General features: G+C 44.5%; 1 long non-coding RNA gene across 1 annotated transcript; it reads right to left on the bottom strand.

Moving 5' to 3' along the window:
* Positions 1-17,306: 17,306 nt before the first annotated feature.
* On the bottom strand, positions 17,307-21,523 carry LOC115090573. Its single transcript, XR_003856426.1, has 2 exons — positions 18,236-21,523; positions 17,307-18,139 (listed from the first exon to the last, which is right to left on the bottom strand). It is a non-coding gene; the product is annotated as an uncharacterized LOC115090573 (long non-coding RNA).
* Between the last annotated feature and the right edge of the window lie 2,475 nt (positions 21,524-23,998).

The raw sequence follows: 23,998 nt of genomic DNA, 5'->3' as shown, positions 1-23,998 counted from the left end.
ATGTTAAGCGTAATCTCTAACTTAGAATGGTATCCTCTCCATTTCTACATTGCCTGCTCCATGGAGGTTGGTGTGCCACACAAACGTTTTAGTAATATCGGTGTGACTTGGGCTTGAAAAGGTTAGGAAACTGCATTACAGGACAGCAATGCCTGCAGAGGAGATGCTGACATCATCTCTAGCCCTGCTGCATTAGACCACATCACAAGATTCTATTGAAAAAGCAATGTTAACTTATTTTCATGTTATATATTTTAATTATTATTAATATGAAAAAGCCCCTTCCATGTTGACATTGTGAACTGGAAGTTTTAAAACAAATGCATTGACTTGTTTCATATGACTGATGTAATAAATAATGTACATTTTTAGTGACATAGGTAAAGCTAGCTCCTATCATCACAAATAATAAAATTGGCAAATTAAAAATTAATATCACTTTTAACCCAGTATACAGATTTGCTCTCATGCAGAAAAATGAATTCAGTGCAACTGGCTTTTTGCCTATTATGCAGTTATGTGTCCACTACTGTTCACCTTGGCAAGTGAGGTCCTTGTGACAACACAGATAACATGGGATATTAGGTTGTATTCAAAATTCTCTCTTTCCTTTTTGGGAAACAAAATATAGTATTTTAATTGTCTTAAATCTTGATTGGTATTAAAACTTTTCTGGCTAAAGGGCAGTGTCTTGCATTAGACATAATGTTTGGAGGAGAGAGAGATAGAATGTAACATTGCTTGCTCATTTGCCCCCCCCCCCCCCCCCCCGACACTGCCTCCCCTTGCCATTGAGACCTGCCTTGAAGCATAAAAAGCGATGTGCCACTGCTAGCACACCAAAGGGGCACACTCCTGGGGGAATTTTTTTGGGGGGGTCTCTCCCAGTTTCCTGTTGTCCCAGAGTGAGGAAGAAGAGAAAAGGAAATCTCTGTTCTCTCCTCTCTAAGCTGGGAGCTCTTTCTTCTTCTTCCCCTCAGGTGACTATTGACAATTTTTTTTCAACCACAATCGGTATTGGATTCAGCAGAAATTGTAGCTATTGGCTCCCTTCAAGATGAGACTGGAGTCTTTCTGAGTCTGGTTGGGGCTATCCCTGCACAGGCTATAATGTTGGCTTCAGGTGTCTCTATTAGCTAGTTAGGAGGGTTCTGTATATCTACTTCCTGTCCCACTGAGGATGGGGAGAGGTCCCTGTCAAGAGGTTCTTTACCAGCAATTTCTTCTCTTCCTGAGTTGGTTGGTTGCCTTTCAACAGAAAAGCCTGCTTTAAAAAGGATGGAAGCTTTATGATCAACCATCACCAAAATGTTCCAATCTGTTTCTCTCAAGTTTGACTCTTTATTTTAAGAAGTCCATAGTATATCTTCTTCTACCTGTGAGCATTCCCAGATGATAAAAGATCATACTGAGAAGTTAGCTACACTCGAAAAAATATATCATACCAAATTTAGGAATTATGGTGTAGCATTGATTACAGACACTCAGCTGATAATGTCAAAAATTGGAGAATGTTGGAAATCACCTCAGGAGATAATTTCAGTTTCTTAAATTGTCCTAAATGTCCTCTTATTTCCTCAAAAGTTTCTAAAGAGATGGTTCCCAAGATTACCAAAGTGTACTATTTATGAGATTGTAAGAAAGTATCAGCCACTAATCAGGTGGATTCTCCCTCTCCTAATTTAGACCTCTCTGCTTTCTTAGGGAAATTGAGCTCTGAGATAATTGAGAGAGCTACTCTTTTTTTGAGTTTTGCAAAGGAGATAGATAAGCAGTGGATTCTGCATCTCTTCTTTCATTTAAAAATGTCTTTTATGGGTCAAAATATTTCTTTCATTTCCTGATGTGGTAAAAGAAAGGAAAATGTTTTTTCTTCTGAATGTATTCTTCAATATCAAGGAGCTCATTATGTATTTTTAGATCCTATTCAGAGGCAGACAGCAATCTCATAGTCTGATCCGGTCCAGGGGTCAGAGGCAGACAGCAATCTCGTAGTTGGGTCCGGTCCAGGGGTCAGAGGCAGGCAGCAATCTCATGGTCAGGAACAGTCCGGGTCAAGAGCCAAGGTCAGTCTGAAGGGCGAGGAGAAGGAACGGGTACCGGACCCTGGAGCAGGAACAGAGGCAGAGATGGATACTGGAACTCAGGAACAGGAACAGAAGCTGGAATGGACTTGGAACTCAGGAACAGAAACAGAAGCTGGAACAGATACTGGAACTCAGGAGCAGGAACAGAAGCTGGAATGGATACTGGAACTCAGGAGCAGGAACAGAAGGTGGAACGGATATTGGAACTCAGGAGCAGGAACAGAAGCTGGAACGGGTATTGCAACTCAGGAGCGGAACAGCAACGCAGGAACAACGCCAGGAATGAGCAGGGAGACCTGTTGCCAAGGCAAGCTCTGACTACCAGAGCTTGCCTTATAAACCCTAGAGCGGCTGACGTCATCACTAGGGGCCGCAGAAGCTTTTCCCACTACGGCCCCTTTAAATTTTGGCGGGTGGTGCACGTGCATGCCTAGAAGTGGAGGGCCGAGAAGGACAGCAGCAGCAGCGCGGCCCATGCAGCTGCTGCTGCAGGAGGAGGAGAGGTAGCACAAGCCGGCAGAAGGGAATCCCCCACCATGCCAGGATGCCTGAGAGGTGTGGTGGTGGCATGGTGGTGCCTGCTGCCACCAGAGAGAGAGAGGCCTAAGACCTCTGCGGCCAGGAATCGCAACAATACCCCCCCCCCCCCCTTATGGCCACCTCCTGGAGGTCTGGGTTTCCTGGGATGATTAATGTGGAATTGCTTAAGTAACTCTTTATCAAGAATATTGGTGGCAGGTTCCAAGGAATTCTCTTCTGGGCCATATCCCTCCCAGGAAAGGAGGTACTCTCATCTATGGCCCCTCTTACGGACATCAAGAACCTCTCATACCTGATAGGTAGAATCTGTCTGAGACAAGAGGAGGCAGCTTCAGGATCTTGCTGGTAGGCCAAGAAAGAATTAGAGGCTTGAGGGAGACGAGAAAGGTGTGTATCCTCAAAGGGGGAAGATGAAGTTGATAGGTTACAGATCCAACACGTCTGATGATTGAGAATGGTCCAATAAACCTGGGAACCAGGCATTGTGAAGGGAGCTTTAAGCAGATGTGGCATGTGCTGAGCCACACTTTGTCACCGGGTTGGAACTCAGAAGCGGCCCTCCAATGGGTGTCAGAGGTTCTCTTGGCACGGTTACCAGCTTCTTGGAGCATCTTGGAGGTGTGGGACCAAACAGCATGTAAAGTCTCCACCGTGGCCTAAGCCACAGGCAATAGGACCAAGAGAAGTATCGGCAGAGGTGGTTGCAGTTGCCTACCGTAGAAAATGGAAAATGGGAATGCTCCCATAGACTCGCAGACGTGGGACTTGTGAGAAAATTCCGCTCACAGAAGGAATTGGGACCAGTTGTATTGTTGGGCTTTGGAGTAGGCTTGAAGGAAGGTCTTGAGAGAGAGATTTATGCATTCAGCTTGGTCATTGGTCTGAGGATGGTAGGCTGTGGTTAGGGCCAGGGTCCCCCTGAACTTTTGGCACAACGCCCGCCAGTATTGAGCACAAACTGAAGTCCTCGATCGGATGTAATGACCTTAGGAAGTCCATGCAGTCAGAAGACATGAATGAAGAAGAAGCGTGCAACTCTGGTGCAGAAGGCAAACTAGGAAGTGGAACTAAATGAGCCATTTTGGAAAACCAGTCCATGACTACCCAGATCACGGTGTTTCCTTCGGATCTAGGGAGATCCACCATGACCTCCGTGGATAGGTGTGTCTAGGGTTCTCCAGGAGCTGGTAAAGGCTGCAAAAGTCCCCAAGGGCATCCCACCAGCGCCTTTTGTTGAGCGCACGTGGGGCAGGAATCCATGTAGGCCCAATCATCCTGAGAGACTCTGAGTAATACCACTGGAGAAGGTTTAACATCCTGGCTCAGCCGGGGTGTCCGGCAAACTTGGAGTCATATGCCCATCCTAGCACTTGCTCGCGGAGCCTGCGGGGAATCAAAGTTTTCCTGACTGGGACAGTTACTGATGCAGACAAAAGGATACGTGCTGGGTGTATGATGTGCTGCGGCTCCTCTGGGACGTCTTCAGGCTTGAATGAGTGGGAAAGTGCGTCGGCTCATGTATTCTTCTCCCCTGGGCAGTATCTGAGGTTGAAATTGAACTGCGAGAAGAATAGCAACCAGTGAGCTTATCTAGTGTTCAGCCACTGGGCTTGTTTGAGGTGCTCCAGGTTCTTATGGTCTGTGAAGATGGTAAACCGATGCTGTGCTCCCTCAAGCCAAGGATGCCACTCTTTTAATGCCAATTTAATGGTGAGTAATTTGCAGTCTCTGATACTGTAGAGCTTTTCGATGGGGGAGAACTTATGAGAGAAGAACGAGCAGGGCTGCAGTTTGCCTTTGGGAGAGCTCTGGCTGAGGACTGCTCCGACTCCACGACAAGTGAACTACTGGGGTCCGAGTGTTGCAGACAAGATCTCTGAAGAAAGGCCTCCTTTAAGGCCTTAAATGCAGCAACAGCTTCAAAATTCCAGTTCTTTGAGTCTGCCCCTTTCCGAGTGAGCGCAGTGAAGGGAGCAGCAATAACCGAATAGTTGGCAATGATGTGGCGATAGTAATTGGCGAAGCCAAAGAAGCACTGGAGAGCACGTAGCCCGGAAAGTTGGGGCCAATTATGGATGCATTGGAGCTTGTTGGGGGTCCATAGTGAAGCTGTAGCGGGAAATTATCTACCCTAGGAAGGGTAAACTTTTCCTTTCGAAAATACATTTGTCCAATTTGGCATACAGGCAGTTGTCGCACAGGCGCTGGAGCACCTGGCGAACATTTTGACAATGCGTCAAAAGATTCCTGGAAAATATGAGGATGTCATCTAAATAGACGAGGACCTTTTAATATAGGAGATCCTGGAATATGTCATTCATCATACACTGGAAGACCGTTGGAGCGCTACAGAGACCAAAGGGCATGACAAGGTATTCATAATGCCCGTCCCAAGTGTTGAAAGTGGTTTTCCAGATGTCATCGGGGCGAATGTGTACTAGGTTGTAAGTGCCTCTTAGATCAAGCTTGGAGAAGATGGTGGCACCCTGGAGGCGATCAAACAGTTCATTGATCAGAGGCAGAGGGGACTTGTCTTTGCGAGTTATGGCATTCAGACCCCTGCAGTCAATACACGCGTGCAGGGTCCCATCCTTCTTAGTCATGTAGGGAGGCATTCCTCAAGGGAGGAGAACAAGACCGCTCAGCCACCGGGCGACAAGGAGTCCGAAGCTCCCGGCTGCGTTCGTGGATCTGGCAGTCGATGCGGCCGGTGAGGCCGATCAACCCCTCCAAAGTATCAGGCAGCTCGCGATCAGCAAGCTCATCTTTTAGCTGTGTCGCCAGGGTGTGAAACCCAATTACGTAATTGTTGAGAGCTCGACAGCCTTGACTAAGATGCAGGAGATCAAAACTGGCAGTTGCCAGCCTCCCTGGGTTGTCAAAATTCTCCAGAAAACTGCCACAAAGCGAGACAGATCTTGAAGGAGGGCAACCGCACGCTCCCAAAGCAGAGAGGCCCAGGACAGGGCTTTCCCTTCCAGGCAAGAGAGGATAAAGGTTATTTTGGTTGTGTCATCTGGAAATGCTGCAGGCTGAAGCGTGAACTGCAGATAACACTGGTTGATGAATCCTCTGCACAGCTTCGGATCCCCGTTGAAGCGAAGGGGTGCTGGCAAGGAAATTGGAGACCTAGATGTGCAGACTGGGAGGAGAGCTGGTTGATGATGTGGGACCCGACTGAGATTGCAGGAGAAGGTCCAGAGTCCGATCGTGTGTTGAGATACTCGATGAAGGTTGCCAGCAGCTCAAGATACTGTTGCTGTGGCTGGATCTTTAGAGTTAGGCCCGGGATGGCCTGCAGGACAGAGGCCTCTGCCAGGTCCATGGCCTTGGCAACTTGTTGCAGGTGTGGACCCTTGGCCCGAGGTGGAGTTGGCACTACCTATGGGGGAGACCCCACAGTTCCCCACCATCAGGAGGCGAGGCCAGATGGGAAGCAGAGGCCAGCAGGAACTTCGTCAATACCAGCCCTCGTTCCCCTCAGGTTGAACCCTTGGGTGCTGGGGCCGTTGATCTTAGATGGAACTCTACGTGGGTGATTCCAGAGATGGCCAAGCGAGGAAGGAGGCGAAGAACAGCAATGAACAAATCCGGAGACCAAGTCAGGCAGCAATCTCATAGTCGGGTCCGGTCCAGGGATCAGAGGCAGGCGGCAATCTCATAGTTGGATCCGGTCCAGGAGTCAGAGGCAGACGGCAATATCGTAGTTGGTTCTGGTCCAGGGGTCAGAGGCAGGCGACAATCTTGTGGTCAGGAACAGTCCGGGTCAAGAGCCAAGGTCAGTCCGAAGGGCAAGGAGAAGAAATGGGTACCGGACACTGGAGCAGAACAGAGGCAGAGACGGATACTGGAACTCAGGAACAGGAACAGAAGCTGTAACGGATACTGGAATTCAGAAGCTGGAACGGATACTGGAATTCAGGAGCAGGAACAGAAGCTGGAACAGATACTGGAACTCAGGAGCTGGAACAGAAGCTGGATCGGATACTGGAACTCAGGAGCTGGAACAGAAGATGGAACAGGTACTGGAACTCAAGAGCAGGAACAGAAGCTGGAACAGACACTGGATCTCAGGAACAGAAGCTGAAACGGATACTGAAACTCAGGAGCAGGAACAGAAGCTGGATCGGATACTGGAATTCAGGAGCAGGAACAGAAGCTGGAATGGGTACTGGAACTCAGGAGCAGGAACAGAAGCTGGATCGGATACTGGCATTCAGGAGCAGGAACAGAAGCTGGAATGGGTACTGGAACTCAGGAGCAGGAACAGAAGCTGGATCGGATACTGGAATTCAGGAGCAGGAACAGAAGCTTGAATGGGTACTGGAACTCAGGAGCAGGAACAGAAGCTGGAATGGGTACTGGAACTCAGGAGCAGAAAAGCAAAGCAGGAACAACTCCAGGAACAAGTAAGGAGACATGTTGCCAAGGCAAGCTCTGACTGCCAGGGCTTGCCTTATAAACCCTAGAGCGGCTGACGTCATCACTAGGGGCCGCGGGAGCTTCTTGGTAAGGAAGCTCACGTGAGGAGTTTCCAAGAAATTAACTCTTTACAAGATTCTAATGCACAGAACTCAAGTGAGGGTTAGTCAGAGATTCATATTTTAATTATCAAAAACTTTCTTTCTTTTTGCCACAATCAATCCCAGGGGGTGGAAAGTTTTTTTTTAAATTGGGGACACATTGCTGGCACTCCTTTGTGACAGAGCCATGGGGTTCCCTTTTGGAGCTCCTTCAGTGGAGGAGGGGAGGGAGGAAGGGCTGCACTTAAGCAGTAGGTAGCAGTTCTATCTGCCTTCTGATGCTGACAAAAGAGGAAAAAAATCCCCCACTCTTTTAAAACTTACATATTGGATATAGTGTTCCTTTAAGATCCTGCAGCTGCCCATTCTGCCTGATGTTTAAATTTTATACCAGGGCATGCCAGAAATATGAACTGTAGGACAGGAAGAAGCGCCCAAGCAGGAAATAACCACAACAAGGCAGCAAGAGTGCAGTGCACCTATAGTAGGCATTTATATTCTCGGCAGCGCATGCAGTAGGTTCTCTAAAGCAAGTAATCTTCTATGGACCCATTATCCGTGTTTTTTTGTGGTACCTAGCTGGCCCAATTTTAGTTATTCAGGACCAGAACCGGGTGTGTTCAGCAGGGATCTCCATGCCTCCAGTAGAAACACAGTGAAGCAAAAATAACTCCTCACTCTTCTGTGGTAGCATGCAAGGATACTTTACTTGGGAAACTGGGATTGAAAAACAGCAAACATTATATACAGTTAAAAGCTTCTGTAAGTAGGGATTGTGTTAGTGTGCCCAGACATAATAGTCATGCTTAAAGATGGAGACCTAGACTCAGTAATATAGGTTAAGAGCATAAGAACATAAGAAAATGCTATACTGGGTCAGACCAAGGGTCCATCAAGCCCAGCATCCTGTTTCCAACAGAGGCCAAACCAGGCCATAAGAACCTGGCAAGTACCCAAAAACTAAGTCTATTCCATGTTACCATTGCTAATGGCAGTGGCTATTCTCTAAGTGAACTTAATAGCAGATAATGGACTTCTCCTCCAAGAACTTATCCAATCCTTTTTTAAACACAGCTATACTAACTGCACTAACCACATCCTCTGGCAACAAATTCCAGAGTTTAATTGTGCGTTGAGCAAAAAAGAACTTTCTCCAATTAGTTTTAAATGTGCCACATGCTAACTTCATGGAGTGCCCCCTAGTCTTTCTATTATCCGAAAGAGTAAATAACTGATTCACATTTACCCATTCTAGACCTCTCATGATTTTAAACACCTCTATCATATCCCCCCTCAGCCGTCTCTTCTCTAAGCTGAACAGCCCTAACCTCTTTAGCCTTTCCTCATAGGGGAGCTGTTCCATCCCCTTTATCATTTTGATCGCCCTTCTCTGTACCTTCTCCATCGCAATTATATCTTATCATGCCTGGGAGCTCTCCAGATTGGCCCAGAGATTCCAGAATTCTGAAGGAATTGCCAGGTCTCCAGGCGAACACCCAAAAACTCCAGGTGCTCCTGCAGAAGCAGGCCCCAGAAGAAAAAGATGCCCAAGCCGCACAGGCAGGAAGGAGGAGGAGCGTCGGCCTGTGCAGAGAAGAAAGAGGGGAAACATCTGCCTCTGTGGCTAAAAAAGTGACCCTGTAGCAGGGTCGCCAGATTACAACTTGTGGCAGCCCCAGAAGACCAGGGCCGCATGGCGCCCTTCCCACTGCGGCCCAAGAAGAGGAGGCGAGGAGGCAGCCAAGGTCGTGTGTGTGTGTGTGTGTGTGTGAGAGAGAGCTTATGTATGAGTGAAGACATCATGTGAGATTGAGAGCCTGCTGTCTCCTAGGACAGAAAAAATGATAACAAAGTCTCATGGTGTTGGCTGGAGTGGTGGGAGCAGGGGTGACTGAGAGTGATGTGGTAAATCGGAATGAAAGGCAGAAGAAACAGAGGAAGGAGATTGAAAGGATGAGTGAGGTAACTAGGAAAGAAGGAAGGAGAGAGACATTTGAAATAAGTATGGGGAGATAAGAAGGAAACTGCAGAGGGGTAAGGATATTCTGGAGGAATGGGGGAGACAGGCTGCAATGAAGAAACTAAGAAACGGGTAAGGAGGATAGACTGGGATGCAGGTGAAAAATGGAGGACTGAGATGAGAGATAAAGAGGAGAGGGAAGAGGATAAATAGGGAAGAACAGGCAAGTAAGGAAACAATCTTTAGGAGGGGAGAGAGGATGTATAGTGAGACAGTATGAGAAGAAAGTAGAGAACAACATGAAAAGAAAATAGAAAAGGAAAAAAATAAATGAAGGAAAAAGGCATGAAAAAAGGATACTGCTCAAACACAAGAAACGTTGGAAAGGTATTTTAAGATTTTCAAAGGAAACATTTTCAGTACATTATTGTGTATTCAGTAATGTATTCACAAATTATAATTCTCTCCAAAAAAATTTTTGGTGAGGTAATTGTCGTAATATCTAATGGTGATATAAAAAGACTCAAATACCTCTATCAATACACGATCAGTATTTGCCCAAACCAAACAATTTTTTGCTTTTGAATGACCTCATATCGGGCTTGGATGTGCGAGTTAGCAGTCGTTCGCCTCTATGTGCAGGATAGCAAAACTGGTTGCTTCCGCCAAGGTTTTTAATCATTGGTCATCAAAATATTTTTCTTTCTGCTTATCGTGACAAAATTTTCTTATTGTGACTTGTTAATCTTTTGTGCAATAGTATCATTTCATTTCATTAATTTCCAATTAAATTTACAAGCTACAGATGCTGAAACTAGTTACACATATATGGCCCCTTGAAGAAGGTTTCAGCCGAAACAAGGACCATGTCGGGCAGCTTGCTAACACCTCTGAATACACTGGGTCTACAGTGAATACACAGGGTCTACAGTGTTTCTTCTACTAAGCTAAGTAGCTTGTAAATTTACATTGGAAATTAATGAAATGAAACTACTATTGCACGAAAGATTAACAAGTCACAATAAGAAAATTTTGTCACGATAAGCAGAAAGAAAAATATTTTGATGACCAATGATTAAAAATCTTGGTGGAAGCAACCAATTTTGCTATCCTGCACATAGAGGCGAACGACCGTGCTAACTCGCACATCCAAGCCCGATATGAGGTCATTCAAAGGCAAATAATTGCTTGGTTTGGCCAAATACTGATCGTGTATTGATAGAGGTATTTGAGTCTTTTTATATCGCCATTCAGTAATGTAATGACATGCAAATAGCATGCTGCAGGAAAACAGAGCCCTCTAGATTATCTTTAGGTGTAGCCCAGGCTAGTTTCTTTTATTTAAATATATATACATATATACTGTATGTAGAAATATGTGTGTGTGTGTGTGCGTGTAGATATAGATATACACATACACCCCTACCGAGGTGCATAACATGATGGAAGGGGTTTTCCTATTTGTTAAGGGTCATCTCTTCCACATTTGTTTAGGGGGTTATTAGAGCAGGTCATGCAAATGTTAAAATGGACCTGTACAGAGACAGCTGGGGTGCATAAAATACCAAATTTGTTTCCTAACTGGACAGGGAGGACTCACAGCACTGCACTCCATGAAATCTGGCCCCATGCTTCCCATTAGTGCTGGCTTTAATGAAAATGCTACAGACACCACTTCCAAACTTTATACTCGCATTCTCCAGCCAGCAACTATGTACATGGGTTGGTTTTGCAATTTGGAGTAACCAAAAGGTACATGCTGAATATCTCAGAAATTCATGGGATTCAGAACTGTCAGAAACACATCTTATCCTCTCATAGACAGCACTAATGAGGCTTACAGGGGCTGCCTCCCATCCTTTATGGGGAGCTCTTTTGAACATCCCTACCTGTTACCTCTCCAGAACATACCCCATTCCCTAAAAACACTTTTATCCAGGAATGAGGCACATCAGTTGAACTACCTCAGACATATATCAGATTCACATCCAAAGGGGACAGCGCAGTTTCCATTCTCAGAACTACTCACAGTTCCTTGATCTATGACCTCCCACATCTCTCTGGTCCCATAGCAGGTGGGTTTTCCCTGGCTCCTCATTTCAAACTCACCACCAACTCCTCTTCTGGCCTTGTTCTTTAAGAGAAAAAACTCTGCCATTTTCCCTGACTTTGATCAGTTCTTCAGGAGGAGAAGAAGATGTCCCCACTTCACAGCCTCAGGCCTTTCCCCTTGAGGGGAAGAGCCCCTGCAGAGTCCCACTCCCACTGGGAGGGTCCCTGGGCCCACCAGCCTGCAGGCTGGCTACATGCCTGGAAGTCCCTCTCCACCCTGAGAAAGGCAGGACTAAAGGGCAAAAATCTGCCAAAACTCCCCTCTTTTATACTTCCCGCTAAACCTTTGTCACCCAGTCAGAAAAACTACATATTTAAAGGAACACACACCATTTTCCACAAATTCACATTATCAATATCACATAAACAATTGCTCGCTCTATAAAATTGCCATCCTGTGGTCATTTTTAAGTACTGCAACAGAAAAACAAGTGAAACAGTTACCAAGCCAAACATAAGTGCAAGGTCTCTCCCCCACTCAGAACATCTCCTGCTCCTAGAAACCAAACAGAATCAATTTTGGTGGTCTCCCAGCACTCGCATTCTGTGCTATAGTCTTGAATGCTTTATAATGCAATAAACGTTTCCAGTCCGAGTATAAAGCACATTCATATGCTGTCTTTATGGATGACTGAGGATACCCATGCACCATAAATCTGGCAGCCGACTCCTGAGCTCAATTCTTAAATTCTGCCAGGTCAGAGCATAATCTCCTGATATGAAAGAACACGAACCCCTGTTTTGAAATCACAAGGATGACAGCTTTGAAATCATAGCAAATTGTTTTGTTCCAACAGGCTTCCTATACACAGATGTAGATATGGGCTTGCCAGTTTTAAAAATGTGAATGTTCAAAATATACTAGCATATATCTCAATGTGTCCACTTATGTGCCCAAATTGTGTACTGCGGACAGTTTTGAAAGTTTGGCTCTTGACTTCAGATGTAGGCATGCAACTGCATAACCTTTAAAGTTAAACCCAATATATATTTTAAAAGGTTGAATTTTGTTTTAAAACAAACCATTTTTGGACCAGCAGTTTCCTCTTCTTCCACTGGACCGTCAGCTCAACTGGAAAAATCCTCTTTTAAGCCTTCATGTGCAAATTACCCAGGAAATTCTGCCCCTATTCTATAATCCTCCCGCATACTTTAGCCCAACAGTCCTTGGCTAGAAGCCACTCAACACGTACCTTTCACTGACTCCCTCGCATCCCCAGTTTCAGCTGGTCCAGGAGCAGTCAGAAAGCACAGCACTTCTGCTGAGCCATCGGGCCAGTCAATATTGAAATATCTTATTTAAAAATGCAAGATTAATATTTAAATGCTCAAAACACTGTCTTGATCAAATCAAATGGGTGCCTTTTATTCATCCACAGAACAGATACAGGACTAGGATAAACCATTCTATATTAACCAGTGTGCAGTATTTCAGCCGCTTGCTAGCTAAGATTAAACATTAGAAGTAAGCAATGAGTTGAAGATGACCCCTTCCTGGCCTCTTGGTTGAGAAGCTGTATTGTGGGAAGGGGATGGGGAGAGTTTAATGCCCTGCTGCCCCAGTTCCACTGGGGACACAGTAACGTTAGGACCATGGCCCAAGCAAAAGCTTAAACCTCCTGCTAAAAAGAAGACAAAAACAAATCTGAATAATTATTCAGAATATATCATCGTGAGGACACTACAGATTCTATGCCCTGCCGCTCTTCTGACCTTCAGATTGCAAGTGGAATGCAATTTATTGTCAAATTTGGCTGGGGCATTTTGTGACTTCAACAACTGCTAGCTGGGAAATAGTCTGTGGCCAGTCTCTCTTTGCAAAATCTCTGAACAGGTGTTGGATGGTAACAAGCTTAGATCACCAGTAATGAATCTGATCTGGGTTGCATTCAATTACTGAGCTAGAGGTAAAAACCAGCCAACTTTCAAATGCTATTCTGAAGGCCATTTCTGGTTGTCTGTGGAGGGAATATAGGATTTCTCACAGAGCTATTTTGCAATGCATCACACTTCACTTTATTGCATGTAGATTTGGTTGATTATGCAGTAACTCATGGCAATCATATGGATTTTAAATTTTCCTTTTATATAAAACAAGGAAATAAGTGAAAACCTTGTTTACATGTGGCTTTTCTAGTGCTTTTCACATAGGATGCTAATGAAACAAACCTTAACCTTACCGGTTTGAGGTAATTTCCAGTAATATAGGTGCAAAGTCTATGACTATCATCACCCCTCCCCCACCCCCCAATTTTGGACCTGGTCAGCGATGCCTCCCCAAAAGTATCATGTTTCTAGATGGATGAACTGACAGATTGAATCAGAGAAATTCTTTTTCACAGAAATGTTGAAAAGTGTTAAAAAAGTAGGACACAGACAACCCAACTTTCAAAGTGGACATACCCAGCATAAGTGGACATACCTAGAGTAATACTAGTATCTTATACTATTGCGACGGCAGGAACTGCATAGTTTATAAAATACCACATATTTCTGCTTCTGAAGTATATTTCCAATGCAAGAAAATGCACACTTTTTCTACCCTTGTTATAAACATTTGAACATGTATTTTACATGTGAAATAATTGTAACACCGTGTGAATAAACACCTAGAATTAAATGTGGAGACAGGTATTTTAAAAAGTAAGTAGGTATACTGTTTTGAAATATTTATGCTCATACTTTGAATCACCAATCCACTGATAACTCCACCAGTTCACCCAGCCCTTCCCCAGTTCATCTAGATCCTTTTGCACTTCACCATAATCCTCCACCAATTCACCCAGGCCTCCCACCCAAAACAATGCATACAAAGAAATCTGATTTCACATGCACAAGTCAATTAGCAGGTGTAACTATGCACGAATAAGTTTGGTAATGTATATTTTATTTTTATATTTAGAGTTTTATGTTCCGCTATTTGGCACTTCAAAGTGTACATCAAAGTGGATTACATTCAGGTACTGTAGGTATTTCTCTATCCCCACAGGGTTTACAATCTAACAGGCCAATTCAAAAAACCAGCGGAAGAGCCGGCGCTCCGTGTTGAGCGCCGGCTCTCCTGACATGCGCCCAGGCACCTCTCCTGGGCGTGTGATACAGTATTTAAATTAGGGCCCATGCTAATAAGGCTACACTACTGCGTCCCTAGCGCCTCCTTATTAGCAGAAGCAGCGGTTGTCAGCAGGTCCGACAACCGACGCTTAATTTTACCGGCGTCATTTATCAAACCCGCTGACAGCCACGGGTTCAGAAAACGGACACCGGCAAAATTGAGCGGGCAGATTTTTTTTATTTTTTTTAAGAAGTTTTGGTTTTTTTTTATTTTTGGGGCCTCTGACTTAGTATCAGTATGATATTACGTCAGAGAGTTTTTTCTGCTTTTCTGTACACTTACCTGGTGTCGTTAGGTGCCATCTGAAATTAAGGCCTGTCTTTGGGCAGGCGTTAATTTCTGAGAGTAAAATGTGCGGCTTGGTTGCACATTTTACTTTCTGTATTTCGGGTGACTAACTAATAGCGCTCATTAACATGCATTTGCATGTAATGAGCGCTATTAGTTTCAGGGGGGTTGACCACACATTTTCCATGCGCTATTACCCCTTACAGTATAAGGGGTAATAATAGCACGTCTAAAACACGCGGCCAAACGGGGCTAAATGGTGCAATCAGCCGAGCGCACCTTTCTGTATCGGCCTGTAATTTTGTACCTGAGGTAATGGAGGGTAAAGCGACTTGCCCAAGGTTACAAGGAGTCTGCTGCTCTAACCACTAGGCTACTCCTCTCTTATTCATTTATTCATTCATTCATTCATTCATTCATTCATCTATTCATTTATTTGTTTGTTTGTTTTTTTATTTATTCATTTGACACAGCCACAAAATAGAACTTTCCATGTCACTGATCTATACAACATATTGTACACTTTTATCATGTAAGAACAATTGTAAACTAGCACCTACCGCACACACTTCTGAACCCCGCACAGGAATGACCCTCCTAGACTGTGCTTTTCTTTCCCCCAGTAAATTGTCTCCACCAGATGGCTCTAGATTCCTGCATTTTAGTTAACCAGCTTAGAGGGACAAACCATTTGGGTTGATTTTAAAAGCGGCGTGCATGAGCCCATATATGCGCGTATCTTGCCGTGCGCAAAGAAAAAGATATGTGCTCTTTTATATTGCGTATGCGAGGGTTATAAAATAATCTTCATGTGCATATATCTGCAAGAGAGGGGAGAGGGAGAGAGAGAGAGAGAGAGAGAGAGAGAACCTCTTTATAAGGCTCAGTCTGATACTCTATATATGGACCATTATAAGGGGGCACTTTGATTCGGGGTGAGTTTTTGGGAGGTGGGTTGGGGTTGGGAGGGGTGTTGTTACAGACACATTGGGAGGTATTCATTGTAAAATTGACATTATAAAAGAATTTTAAACCTTATAAGCGATGAAAATTCTAACAAGAGGAGTTGATTTGTGCTCTGTTGTCTCTGCTAGCTGCACTGTGCAAATCAATTCCTTTTCATCGCTTATAAGGTTTAAAATTCTTTTATGATGTGAATTTTACAATGGATACCTCCGAATGTGTCTGTAACACCTCCCCCTAACCTCAACCCACCTCCCGAAAACTATCCCGAATCAAAGTGCCCCCTTACAATGGTCCATATATAGAGTATCAGACTGAGCCCTATAAAGAGGTTCTCTCTCTCTCTCTCACTCTCAGTGTTACACCTACCAAGAAGCTGTGGCATGTGTAACATACACAAGGTGGCCGAAGACAATTAGGGGCTACACACAACAGGGCTCGCCCCACCTCTGGAATGCACATGCAAGGCTTTTAAACTCTACCTCATTTTGCTCAGTATCTCCTCAGAGGCTGTCTGAAATGGTTAGTGCCCAAGACCAGAAAAGGGGAGGGGGGGGGGGGTGTCTAGGTCAGGGTAGAGTGTGGACATTTGAGTTTAAGCTGCTGAAGGAAGAGGAGCTGTTTTCAGGATTCTTGTTTTCTGTTGGGCCCTCATTGCCTGACTTTCCTTCTGTGAGGAGATTCTCCTGCAGTGCACTACTTACCTGTTAGGACCTGTCTTCAAATGTTGGTAAAAAGACTTTTGAATAAGTTTGGAGATTTTTTGGTTGTACTCTGGGTGAGACCTTGGTCTGGCTGGTGAGGGGGGTCGAGACCCAAATCCAGAGGCCAGGGCTGAGAAGATCCGTGTTTCTCTTCCTGCCAGGGAAGGGACTGCAGTGACTTCATTCACCTCAGAGGGGGTTTTTGGACTTTGAATGTGTTTCCCTTTTTGGTTTGTGAGGAGATTTAGTACCAACCCTCCTCACACTGAAACTGGGCTGTAATAGCCTGGTTTCATTGCGCTACAGACCTTTCCCCAAGGAAGGTCCATCAGAAGGAGTCAAGACAGCAGAGAGAGGAGTCAAGATCTTTGGAGATCCACATCTGGATCTCTACCCCTTCGGGACACAGGACATAGGCTGGGGTGAAGAAGACCGGACTCTTTAAGGACTTCAGGTAGGCTTTTTCCAGGACTAAGGGGATCCCTCACATGTAGGATTTCCCTGCCCCACTGGGACACTTTGTTCACTAAAATCAGGAGTGATAAGCCTCATCCCAGGAGCCTGAGACAAAGGATACATACTCAGAAAGAGAGAGAGAGAGAAGTAAAGGACGTTCAGTAAAAGAAACCAGTGTAAGCTCAGCTGTAATTTGGCATAGTTATTGTTGATTGAACATTTATTTATTTTGAAGAATCACAATAAAGTTAATTTGAACACCCAAAATGTGTCCTGTCTGGTCTCTGCAGCACAGCATCTCCTAAAAACGTTTACTGGCACACAAGTGAAAGGGATTTTAGTACTCTGCCTGGGTCTAGAAGGACATCCATCCCACCATAGAAAGGACCCACAGCTTAGGACAAGAAAAGAAGGGAAAAGATGCCTATGGAGGCAGCCCCAAGAAACACATTCTTTTCTGGCCCTTTGGGAGACAGTCACCCGACCAAGAAAGGGTTACATGTACATGTGAAACTGAACATACATGCGTACTCTTGAAGTTTCAAAACAAACAAGCGCAATGTGCAGAAGAATTTAATGTCCATACAAGTTTTGAAATGAAAAGAATTATTATTTTAAGACGGCAAACTCCACAGTGTTGTACAATGCAATAGTTCAAAACATAGAAACATAGAAATGACAGCTTAAAAGGACCAAACGATCCACCCAGTCTGCCCAGCAGGCTTATGCCAGTATCTGCTGCATGGTGCAGGTTACCCTCCTGCTTATCAGTATCCCAGACCGTAAAAGTCAGGGCCCTCAGAGCTGTCTGAATCCAATTTTCCCATATACACGTGTACATACTACGTATGCACATAGATGCAATTTTTACATGCAGGACCCCTTTGAAAATTAACCTTTTTGTCTCCATATATAATTTTACACAGTTTGAGGTCTGTGTAAGCACGTGCTTTGGACTGCTTCCCAGCAGGATTCATTTCCTGCCTCTCAGAAACGGAACACACGGGCAGAAAAAGATCCACGTGTCTGAGGATGCTGTCTCAGCTGTGCCACAGGTTTCCACTCATGATAGGACTGTCTATTTGTACATGGAATATGTCTCATGGACAGAAATCTGAGAAAGAGATCACAACCTCAAATAATGACAAAGCATTCTTGTGATCTGTGATGCATGGAAACGTCACAGTTCATGTTCATCACAATATATTAAAGTGTAACGCCAACATACGTGCAGATCCTTAAACTTCAAAAGATGACTCAATCAATATGACAGGTGCCAAGTGACATCGGTCTTTAATGAGTAGATGTATGTAGATGAAATGCAAGTAGGTCCCCCGATACGGACCGTGTTTTGCCATTCCGGCTGCGTCAGGAGGGACAGAAGCCCAAAACTATAATAATAAAGAAATAAAGGATCCAGAGTCAACAAATGCAATGAAGGCTACAAGATCTAAACTAAAAAAAACAATATATAAAGAACAACGTACCTAGTAATTTAAACAGGTGACATAAGAAATAATATAGCTTGGCATCTCCAGGTTGCTGAAATAGAAAAATAAACAGCAATACTACATAGAACATTGAAAAAGGTGTCAGAAACTGAATATAAAGTATAAATAAAAGTAAAGAGACACCGCCCAAAGAGCTGTACATACCATGTGAAGAAGTCCAGATGGCTTGAAAGACCACTATTAGTCCCTAAAGTCTCATAAGCATAAAATAAGGAATTTGAAGGGTTTAATACTGGGACCCTTGGAAGGAAGAAAGGTAAGAAACAAACACAAGAAAGGTAATCTAAGTGACCACAGATCAAGGGAAACAAAGGGCAAATGAACGACCAAAAAACAGCAAGCAGGGCTCCAAAAATGGTGGCTCATGATGGGAAACTTCTGGAGGCAGTAAAGCTTGCTGCTGCACGCTTGGCATGGTGCCTTCCCGCATGGTCAACGGTCTCCTCTCAGTTGGTCTCAAAGTGCAGAATAAATAGAAGGAGAGTAGAGCGAGAAAGCGGGAAGTATAGACTGTCCAGGGAGGAGAGAGGGGACGCATGACAAATTTATCCTGCTATCTACGGAAAACACCGTTTATGGTAAGCAAATTTGCTTTTTTCTGCAAATAAGCAGCCTGAATTAGCTATACTTTATGGGATTCCCCAGCTCAAGGTTTCGGAGCACAGATTATTGGGTGGCGTAGTCATGGAAGCTACTCCTCCTTTCTTTTGTTACTCTGTTATTTTTTTTTTTTTTTTTTGCTGTGCGGAGAAATCCTTTGTTGGTGGACAGTCCTATGCGTTAGTGGCATGACATAATATTTCTTGTCCCATCAGGGCGTCTGATCTAACATGCTGCTGGAGGCAGTAATGGGAGGTGAAAGTATGTAAAGACAACCAGGTTGCTGCCTTGCAAATTTCTTGAAGAGGAACCTGTTGCAGGTGTACTATGGAAGCAGACACCAGCTCTTAGCTGGTGAACTTTCACTTTTGAGGACAAAGCTTCTGATCGACTCTTGTAATAGAAGTGGATGAATTGGGTCAACCAACTAGCCAATGTGTGTTAGTCACCGGAAGTCCTGGGGCATTTGAGTTGAAGGAGAAGAAAAGCTGCGAAGGCCTGTTAGGTGAATGAGTTCTCTGTTTGTAGTAAGCCAGGGCTTTCTTACAATCCAGTGTGTGCAATAGTGTTTCCTGTTCTGAGGTATGTGGTTTCAGAAAAAAGGTCGGTAGAGTGATTGTCTGGTTGAGATGGGAATGAAGGATGGATGCATCCGTAGGGTTACCTTGTCGTGGTAGATTTGTAAGAAGGGGGAGTAGTGTACTAGCGCTTGCAATTCGCCCACCTGTCGAGCTGACTTGATGGCTATGAGAAACAGCACCTTCCATGTGAGAAACTTCAACATGGCCATCCCCATAGGTTCAAAGGGGGAAAGCATTAATGCTTCGAGGACTATGTTCAAGTCCCAAGGGATGGTGGGTGGTGTAATAGGCGGCCTGAGCCATAGGGCACCCCTCAAGAAGTGAGATAATAAGGGATGCATAGAGATGGAAACACCGTGAATGGATGAATGGTACGCCGCTATGGCACTAAGGTGTACCCTAATGGATGAGATAATCAGTCCAGATCGAAAACGTAAGTAGAGGCATTTAAGTAACTGATCTGGTGAGGAGCAGAAGGGGTCCATGGACGCCGTTATGCGCAGCAGCGGTAGCGTGACCATTTGACAGCATAATTTTTCCTCATGGAGGGATTCCTTGCTGAGATGAGGATATCTTGAATTTCGTGACAGATGGGAAAGTGATCTAATACCTCCCTTTCAATCTCCACGCTGTCAGGTGAAGGGAGTCTTGCATAGGATGTATCAGTGTCCCTCCTTCCTGAGTTAGGAGGCCTACTTTGTTGCAAAGGGAAATTGGCAGTTGTATGGAAAGGTGAACCAGGTAGGTATACCATGGCTGTCTGGGCCATGCTGGGGTGCTGAAGATGAGATCAAAATTGTCCGAGATGCATTTTTGTACAACTCATCCTAGTAGGGGAATTGGAGGGAATGCATAGAAAAAACTTCCCGACCAAGTCATCAGGAAGGCATCTTGAGCAATTATTCTGTCGCTCGGATAGAGGGAGCAGACTGTGGTACTTTTGCATTGCGTTCCATGGCAAAGAGATCCACTAGAGGCACACCCCAATGGCAAAAGATGTCAGAAGGTACATCCCTGTTCAACTCCCAAGCGTGGGGATGAAACAGTCGGCTGAGCCTGTTGGCCTCTGAGTTTCGCATGCTGGGGAGAAAAGTGGCTTGAAGCTGTATCGAATGTGCTATTGCCTGTTCTAGTAGCAGTATGGATTCTCTGCACAAAGTCCTGGAACCGGACCCGCCTTCTTTGTTTAGGTAATACATAGCTACCTGGTTGTCTGTGTATACCATGACCAATTTGTGTACAAGAAGTCGTGAGAAGGTGCGTATGGCATAGCAAATGGCTCGCAGTTCTAGAAGATTGATTTGAAACCTCCTCTCTGAAGGTGATCATAGCCCCTGTGTCTTCAGATGCAGTACGTGGGCCCCCCATCCCTTTGTGGATGCATCTGTAGTCACGATGATATGATGATGTGGGAGTTGAAAGGGGGCACCAGAGTGCAAAGTTTCCGCTACAACCACCATTCCACATCCCTCACCAAACACATTTACCTTGCATGACATTGGATGAAAACACAAACTTGTTGAGAGCTCTGAGATCCAGAATGGGCCACAGATCTCCGCTTTTCTTGGGAATGAGGAAATATTGGGAATAGAATCCTTGAGACCATTGAGAATGGGGAACCATTTGTATCACTCTCTGTTCTAGGAGGAATTCAACTTCTTTTAAGAGGGGGAGAGTATTGCTCTCCCGTGCAGAGGGGGCCAAGAGTGGTAATGTGGGAGGTGTTCTGAAATTTAGGTGGTATGCATTCCAGATGATGTTGAGAACTCAACTGTCGGATGTAATTTGACCCCATGCTGGTGCAAACAAAGTAGGGCATCTGCCTACTGCTTCTGGTAGCTGTGGCTGTGGTAAAATCAAAAAGATGTTTGGTTTTTGGGGGCTATAACAATGAAGGCACTATTTGTATTTTCTTTTGCATCAACACATTACATACACCCCAAAAGAAAATAATTATATAAACATCCCATCTAAATTTTCAATGAAAATATATAAAAAATCTTTACATAACATACATAAGATCCTTTCTAAATGTTGCGTTCATGCCTGCTCTACACCCTCGCTCCACCCTCTCTACCTCTGTGGCGACTCCCTCCGGGTCTGATGGATGGCTTGCTGCTGCAGCATCTCCATGCCGCTTCTCCCCAGCGTCCCCGGTCCGGCTCGACGCTGCGGATCCGCCATGTTCCTGATGACGTAGGGCGCGCATGTGTGCTCCGAAGTATGTACCAGCAAGGGCGCGAACCTCAGGGGCGTCCCCCTGCATTGACATCATCCGCTTCCAACATAAAAGGTCTTCACTTTAGCAAGGACTATGAATCGTACTCAGTCATGGATATGAATTCGTCCAAGCTACTCTGCCTCCTTGGACTTACTAGAGGTACCAGCTCCTCGGGGGCCTCGCTCTCTTTTCTTTATTTCAGATTGCAGATGGGAACCGGTACTCGCTCCTCGAGGGCCCATGTTCCTGAATACTCTGAAGATTCTTTACTGCCTGGAAGCTATCGCAGATACAGACATTCGTGAGTTACCACCGCTTTTTCAGAGCTTTCCCTGGAACCAGGTACTCGCTCCTCGAGGGCCTAACTCCTTCCAGCTACTGAGCCTCTTTAAGAATCTATGTGAGTGGGGAGACCAAGATGGCCGTTGATATGTGAGGACGTGCAGGGCTGCGGCTCCTGATCTTTGAAAGTTTCCTCCGAGCTAGACCTCAACTAAAAATTTCTTTTGAGCTTTTCCTAATATGAAGCACACCAAGAGGAAAACCCGGGTAAGGGAAGTTTCCTCTACACCAGATTCCGCGAGGCAAACAAAGATCGATGCAGCCTTTGCGAGAACGCCGTCAGTAAACCCGGAAGTTACAGTCGCTGGGGCAGGCATGGAGCAGCTGCCGAGCCCCCTGATGCTTGAGACCTCTTTGAGCCCGGAATATCCAACAGTACCGGACCCACCATCAAGTTCATCAAATTTTGCGGATATGTTTGAGAAGTCTGCGTCTATAACAAGTGGTAACCAGAGAGGAGAGGAGGACCTTTTCTCGGTGAACCCGACAGAAGCGGGTTCCAGGAACCATGAAATTTTGGCCCAACACCGTCCGGAAAATCTAAAGAAGAGTGGTGAAGGCCTTATGGAGGTAGGAGCCGCAATGAGTAATCTAGCTCTTCTTAATTCCACCTCAGTTTTGGTGCCTTCGTTAGAGGAAATAAAAAATATACTGATAGTAATGCAGAAATCTATTAATACCCTGACATCAACTGTTAAGGAAGCTATGAATAAAACGACTAAATTGGAAGGAACGTTGATAGAGGTTGAAAAAAGAACTTTAACCTTAGAAGGGAAAGTGGAAAAAATAGAAGAGATACAAGTAAATTTAATAAAATTGGAGAAAATATTCGAGAATAAAATGGAGTTCCAGGAGAACCAAGTTAAAAGAGCAAACTTGCGGTTTTTGAACTTCCCTAAGTTACAGACCCCTATGGATTTGCTGAAAAGTTATTTTGTGAATATATTAAAATACTCTTTAGAAAAAATTCCTGTCATAACAACAGCTTATTATCAAGCTCAACGCTCAATTGTGGGTGAAAATCCTATTCAACAAGAAAATCAAGGGGAAGAGACTTTAGATTTAACATATTTTCTTGAAAAATCATTTGAAATGGACATTCCCTTAAGAGCCACATTATTGGTGCAGTTTTCTTCAAGAATTGACAGAGATGATGTGCTAAAGCAGTATTTTAGATTCCAAAAATTGAAGTTTTTTGGCCAGCCTATCCGTATCTTTCCAGATATAGCAAGGGTGACGCAAATAAAATGAAAGAAATTCCTAGATATGAGAAGTGAGGTGGTACAAAGAGGAGCACGGTTTATGCTGCGGTTTCCATGTAGTTGTTTATTATATTGTGGGGATGTAAAATATGTATTTACAGACCCAATGCAATTACGCAGCTATTTAGATTCCTCAAAGTGATCCTAGAGTGAATCCAAAGGTAGTTGAAATGAATGAGAATTGGCGTTAATCACAGTATGCAGCATGTTGTTTAAAAAGAATGAGATTTCCTTTATTCACTGCTCTGTTCACCCTTGGTCTCCCGTATTTCTTTAAGTTATTGTTTCAATGTGAATCTAACTAAGCGATATGCCATGCTTATAATTTGATATTCTTGTGTGAGAATGTATTTTTTCTTTTCATTGGAAAATGATATTACATTGGAAAATTTTCCTGTAATTAATGCAAAAAAGCAATAAAGATTAAATAAAAAAAAAAAAAGAATCTATGTGAGTGTGTCATCTACTACAGGCTATTTATACAGCATAACCTGTCTACTTACTATCTATAGTCTCTCTACAGCTCAGCAACCCTGGGATCGCAGTTCCAGTATCTGAGGGACATCAGCCCTGCCGGGCACATCAGCTCACTACTTCCACCTCTGGTGGTTCTATGAACCTGTCTAATAAAAGAACTATCTGTGTCTGTCTCCATATCCAAGCCTAGCCGGTGGTCCCTCTCAGGATATCCTCCTGGGGGCGCTGTCATCTGCCATTGGCCCAAGGATTCACC

This window comes from Rhinatrema bivittatum, chromosome 1, assembly GCF_901001135.1.
Source record: "Rhinatrema bivittatum chromosome 1, aRhiBiv1.1, whole genome shotgun sequence".
Lineage (NCBI taxonomy): Eukaryota > Metazoa > Chordata > Amphibia > Gymnophiona > Rhinatrematidae > Rhinatrema > Rhinatrema bivittatum.
This window is presented reverse-complemented; position numbering and strand designations above follow the sequence as displayed.